The 6,000-nt window shown below is 43.8% G+C and overlaps 1 protein-coding gene across 1 annotated transcript in view; it reads right to left on the reverse strand.

The window, feature by feature from the left end:
• STK38L (serine/threonine kinase 38 like) overlaps positions 1-3,265 on the reverse strand; it is a 74,266-nt gene extending 71,001 nt beyond the window's left edge. Inside the window, exon 1 of the mRNA XM_068277654.1 lies at positions 3,173-3,265. The gene's annotated coding sequence lies outside the window, so the exon portion shown is untranslated. The remainder of the gene's footprint in view (positions 1-3,172) is intronic.
• Between the last annotated feature and the right edge of the window lie 2,735 nt (positions 3,266-6,000).

The following is a 6,000-nucleotide window of genomic DNA, read 5'->3' on the forward strand; positions in this document are numbered from 1 at the left end:
CTGTTAAGCAACTGCCATGTTAAATTCCTTGTACATGCAAACTTATTTGGCCAAATAAAATTGATTCTGACTCATGATTTAACAGGATAGCCATGGAGGCAAAGCCAATCTGCGCCACTTCAACCCTAAATGCCACTCTTCTGACCCCTGCCCATGCCATATTTTGTTCTCAGGGTCATTCAGCAGCAAATGAATACAGGAGTGTTGCATGACCACACACCTTTCAGATAACACCACCTGCGAGCTGGGCTATTGCTTGATAAAAGCCCCACTGTGAAGTCTTGACTGAAAATTTCAAGGTCAAAGTAAAATGAGGCAGGAAAATTTGGGACACAGGGTGGCCTACCTTTTAATTCCTTTTGGGAGGGGGGGGGGGGGGGGGGGAACAGAGGCGCAATGGAAGAACGATCTAGTCTAGTATATCGTGTTTTCTTCGACTTCACTAGATCTCAATCCATCAAACATGTGTGGGATGTGCTAGAATCGTAAGTCATTGGGGCACAATGTTGCAACCTACAGGACTTAAAGAGACTCTAACAAAATTTTGTGCCTTATTTCTTATGTCCTATAAGTTCATATTACTGTTCTAATGTGGTCTATCTTACTGCAGCCTTTCCTACTTGCACTGTCTATGTAATAAATCTTATCTTCTTTCCTCTGTCGTGTCTGTCGGCAAGAGGCTGGAATGTGTGGAATGTGCAGCACTGCTTGTCATTGGCAGAAGCTTTACACACCCCTCCAAGCTCTGCATGAGTCACACCAGATAGCTGTTCACAGCCTATGATACTCTGGTTAGAAGCCATGTCATTTGTTTGTAAACACTGCCTAAAACTGTTCATTGCAAGCCAGGATTGCAGCAGGGAGTGGCAGAAACAGCACAGAGGGGCACAGGAGAAAATAAGGAATAGAATGGTATGCTTTTTATTGTAAGAATATTAGAGTACAGATTCTCTTTAAAGCAGCAAGGCCAGCCAAACTATCCCTGGAAAATAAAACACATATGTAAGAAGATACATACTTGTTCTACTTACATATGTATTGTACTTTCTACATTTTTACTTCAGTTTATTTTATATAGTAAATAAAGAGAAAACTGATTCAGGCATTTTCCATCTTTATTACCTCTGCCTGAAGCCAATCCTGATTTCATTTACTTACTCTTTTTTTTCTCCTAGAAACTGCACTGTCATATCTAGTTTGCTTTGTAAACACACGAGCACAACATAGAATGTATTTCAGCAGCTTCTGCAGAGGGGTAAAGTGTATTTCCCTTTTCTGCCTGTCACACTGAGCTGTCCTCAGCCAACCAACGAGGAGCAGGAATGTGGAAGGGGAAATAAACTTCCTTCTCCCTGGCAATGTACCAAATAGAGCCAGGCTGACTGAGATAAGACTTATTACAGCAGAAACATATTGGAATGCTTGCAATGCCGGGTCAGGTTGTAGACTGCATAATAAACACAGAACAATGGATATACAGAATTTGATTTAAAGCCTCATCTACACGCGTAGATGAGGCTGCGATCCGGCGGCTTGATTAGCCGCCGGATCGCCTCTTCCGCGTACCCGCGCGTGCCAGCCGCATCCCCGCCACATTCGATTCCCCGCTCGTCCCCGCTTATCTTCCGCTCGATTCCTTGCCATTGTCCCCTCGCGGGGAGCGAGCAGGGAATCGGCGGAAGCAAGATCCGTCCTGTTGGATCTTATCAATCGAGCTGCATCAGCGGCTCGATTGATAAGGAGCATCGCGGCCGCACCCACGTGTGTAGATGCGGCTTTATGGCTGACAATCCTGCTTTAATAGGATCTGCTGCTAATGTAACATGTGCCAAACATCACAGGACCTACAGTGGTATTGTGAGGTCCATGCCTCAGTGGGTCAGAGCTGTTTAGCAAGCAAAACAAAGATCCACACAGTTTTAAGCATTTGGTTGATCACACTATCAGTTGTATGGGTCATCACAAAGCAGTGTGTGAACAACAACATACAGAGCCATCAAAAGTACACTAAAATGATAACTTCAAGTTGTGCAACAATGGCACATAATAGAATTACCATTATTATTAGTAATGCGAATAAAGCACAGAAAAATAGCATACTGATTTATATTAATGGACAAACAACATGCATGTAAAGCACTGCAAAAATAAATAAGACTCGCATATATACTCAACAGACCAAGCAGTGCACAGGAGTTCATCGTTACGGCATATGCATCACATAGCGCTGTGTCTGCCCAGTCAAGATGTAGAATAAAGCTTTTTCAACACGTATACACAGAAATAACATGCAGAGTTTATACAAACAGCACATTAGCCATTGGTGGGGGTGAAAGCAGTTTGTAGATTCAGAACTAAGAATGTATACATGGTACACTGAACAATTCTAGAGTCAGTGCAATGACACAGAATTACATATAAAATTAGTCAATGCTGGGAATAAGTGCAATATATAGATGCAAATACAATACTATAGTAAAATAGCCTGTGTTGGGGTTAATTACAGCATCTAGACACATGTAATATAAAATGTATTTATGATAAATTGGCCAAAACTGGGGACTGATGCAGTGAACAGACACAATAAATTGAGCAGTTCTAATGGTCAATGCAGTGCACAGACATAACATACAGAATGTGTGTGTATATGTATATTTATATGGTACATTGTACAGTGCTAGTGTCAGTCTAATGCATAGATGCACATTACAATTTAGAGAACATAATAATAATGTAATGTAGACATTAGTAGGGACATTAAGCAATGACTATTGTAGGAATTACAGTGTGAGCATCAGTTATGTGGCATAACTATTATTTACTCTGTGAAATGATGCTGAAGATGTCAGCCCTATGTTGGTAGATAATAATAATAAATGAAAATGTACATATAAAATAGTACACTGGTCAATGCAGTGTAAAAACACAGATATAATAAGCAGAATAGATATACTGTACATTGGCCAGTGCAGTGCACAAAACTGCAGCCATAAAAATAAGTATAAGGTATATACACATCATTCATTGGCCAGTGCAGTAAATTATAATAATACATAAAATGCATATGCAGAACTGGAGGTCTATATTCAGTGCATAACCACAGACACAAACGTAATACTCAGAATGTATATAAAGTAATACACAGCTGACAGCATCTCTCCCCAGAACTCACCTCTCACCCGCCCCGGGTGTCCCTCCGGCTTCTCCTCTGTCCTACAGCCGTGCCACACTAGCACTATTAGAGCCACCTCTCGCGAGATGTGCGCACCTGTCCCTGCGCCCCGCCTACCCCCACACCCGGAGCCCAGAGCCTCTCCCCTCTCCTCCCACTTTCCCTGCCAGTCACCGCCCCCTCCCTCAGCCTCCAGAGCGCTAACTTCTTCCCTCAGCCGTGTCTGCTGCTCCCGCCATATTTGGAGAGACTGATTCAGCCTATTGTAACTGTTACGTCGGGCTACAAAGTGATGGCTGCTGTATGCAAGACGCATGTCATCCAATTTGGTTCTATGAGACCTCATATTAAAAAATCAGTTAATCCATGATACAATAACACTAATGTGTTCAAAAAAGTGCTTCATTTTTACAGTAATTATACTAGTAGACCCAAGCCCGTTTAAAAACGAGCTCTAGGTCTTGTTTCTGCCGCCGCCAGTGCGCATGCCCGAACCCACCGCGTACCTGCACCCGACCCGCCTCGCTCCCTGGTCCTGTCCAGCTGTCCGTTATTGCGCACATGCGCAGTAGCAAAAAACAAGGTCACAGGGACATCTGGACGCAGCGACACAGGGATTTTATTGTATAGGATTATTTAGTCAGTGTTTGCCCATAGTAAAATATTTCCTTTCTCTAATTTACATTCTGACAGTTATCAGATGGTGACATTTTTACTGCTGGCAGGTGAGGTCAGTGGAAGGAGATGCTGCTTGCTTTTTTGGCAGTTGGACTCAGCTGTAAACAGCTGTTATTCCCCATAATGCAATGAGGTTCACAGACAGGAAACTGTCAGGACCATGGTCCTAACATCCCACTGTGGGAGGGGTTTCACCACAATATCAGCCATACAGAGCCCCCTGATGAACCGTTTGTGAAAAAGAAAAGATTTGTCATGGGAAAGGGGATATCAGCTACTGACTGGGATGAAGTTCAATTCTTAGTAACGGTTTCTCTTTAATATTGATGACCCTGTGTTCAAAAAGGCATACGAACAGCAACTCAGGGATAAAAGCCAAAGTTGTTAAACATGAAGGATAATTGTTATACTTTAAATTAACTATATTACTACTTGCACTTATCGAGTTTACCTAACCATCCTTACTTACAACTGGTCCCTACTCCCTACAATATAATGCTGGGAACACACGTTTCGTTTTAGCTGTAGAATCATTCCAATAGATGCCTTCGATTGATAAAATTCCGTCATGTCCAATTCTTCGCTCAGTTGTTTTCCGATCAATTTCTCATAGACGTGAATGGAAAAAAAGATAAGAAAAACTAGCGAAATATAAAAAGTATCGAGCCGAGAATCGAAAGGTAAATCGATCGCGTGGAGAATCAACCGCAAAAAACGTATTGTGTGTTCCCAGCATTAAGCCATTCCAGTAAGCACATAAGCAGACAATGCGTGCCACTAAACCTGAATTGGATGCAACAGGTTCTTCACTAGCGATGAATGATTGCAATTTGCCTTATGTGGAATTTTGACATAAAATTGCGCAACTGATTACACATAATCACGATTTCCAAATTGAATTGATTTCATGTAATCCATTCTCAAATTTTGCACATTATGCAAAATTACAAACACGTCAGTCGTAAATGATTTTTTGCATAAACTGCAAACATTAGTGCAAACTGAAATTTACGCTGTTTGCGGGGGATCTTCAATCAAGGTCTCAAGAGAATATTGGCATGGGACCATTTCTGAGGATATTGAAGTCGAATAATTATGTTCCCTTTATTGAAAAAAGTTGGCAGTTTTACTTACTGTATCTGGGGCTTCTTCCATCCTCCTGCAGACCTTCCAAGCCCTCACCATCATTCCTTACTATTCCATTCATCTGCAGCACCCCTCGATTGTGATCCTGTATTCTGGAGCAATCTACCCATGCACAGTAGCAATTTTTACTCATTGCGCAAGTTAACCTGCCAACTTTTTTACACCACTTTAGGTTCCCTTTGAAGGTATTTATGGTTAAAGGGACACTTAAGTCAGGAATAATAAAAAACAGTTTTACATTCCTGGGGCCCCCTCCAGCCATCCTATGCCCTCGCAGTCACTCACGGGTCCTCCGGTCCCTCGCCACCAGCTACTTTCGATTTCGCTGTCAGGCCCGACAGGCCTGGCCACGCATACTTTTCTTTGCGTTCCCGTCTGCAATAGCGTCCTGCGTCTGTGCAGGGTGCTATTAAGAACGGGAACAAGAAGAAGGATACGCGTGGCCAGGCCTGCGCAGGTGCAGAAAGCCTGCTGACTCCCTGACCCTGTCAGGGCCTGGCAGCGAAAACGAAAGTAGCTGGCGGTGGTAAACCAGAGGCTCCGTGAGTGACTGCGAGGGCATGGGACGGCTGCAAGGGGATGGTAGAAGCCCCAGGCAACAGGCCCGGATTTGTTCTCTTTACTGCCCAAGGCCACTGTTACCAGTCGCCCCCCTTCAGTATAGGTAGCGAGATGACTGCTCCCTCGTCCCTCCAGAATAGGTAGCCACATGACTCCTCCCCCTTCCCACTAGTATAGGTAGCCTGATGACTCTCCCCCCTCTCAAGTATAGGTAGCCAAGTGACCCCTCCTCCCTTTCCCTCTAGTATAGGTAGCCTGAGGACCCCTCCCCCTCCAGTATAGGTAGCCAGATGACACCCTTAATGCCTCCCTTTCCCACTCCCCACCCCCTTTCAGTATAGGTAGCCAGCTCGCCTCCACACTGCAGCAGCCATCTGAGTCACTCACTCCCCCTGATCGTCTCTAGTGTAGAAGCTTAGTCTTCCCCTTCCTCTCCAATGCTA

This window comes from Hyperolius riggenbachi, chromosome 3 (assembly GCF_040937935.1).
Source record: "Hyperolius riggenbachi isolate aHypRig1 chromosome 3, aHypRig1.pri, whole genome shotgun sequence".
In the NCBI taxonomy this organism is placed as follows: domain Eukaryota; kingdom Metazoa; phylum Chordata; class Amphibia; order Anura; family Hyperoliidae; genus Hyperolius; species Hyperolius riggenbachi.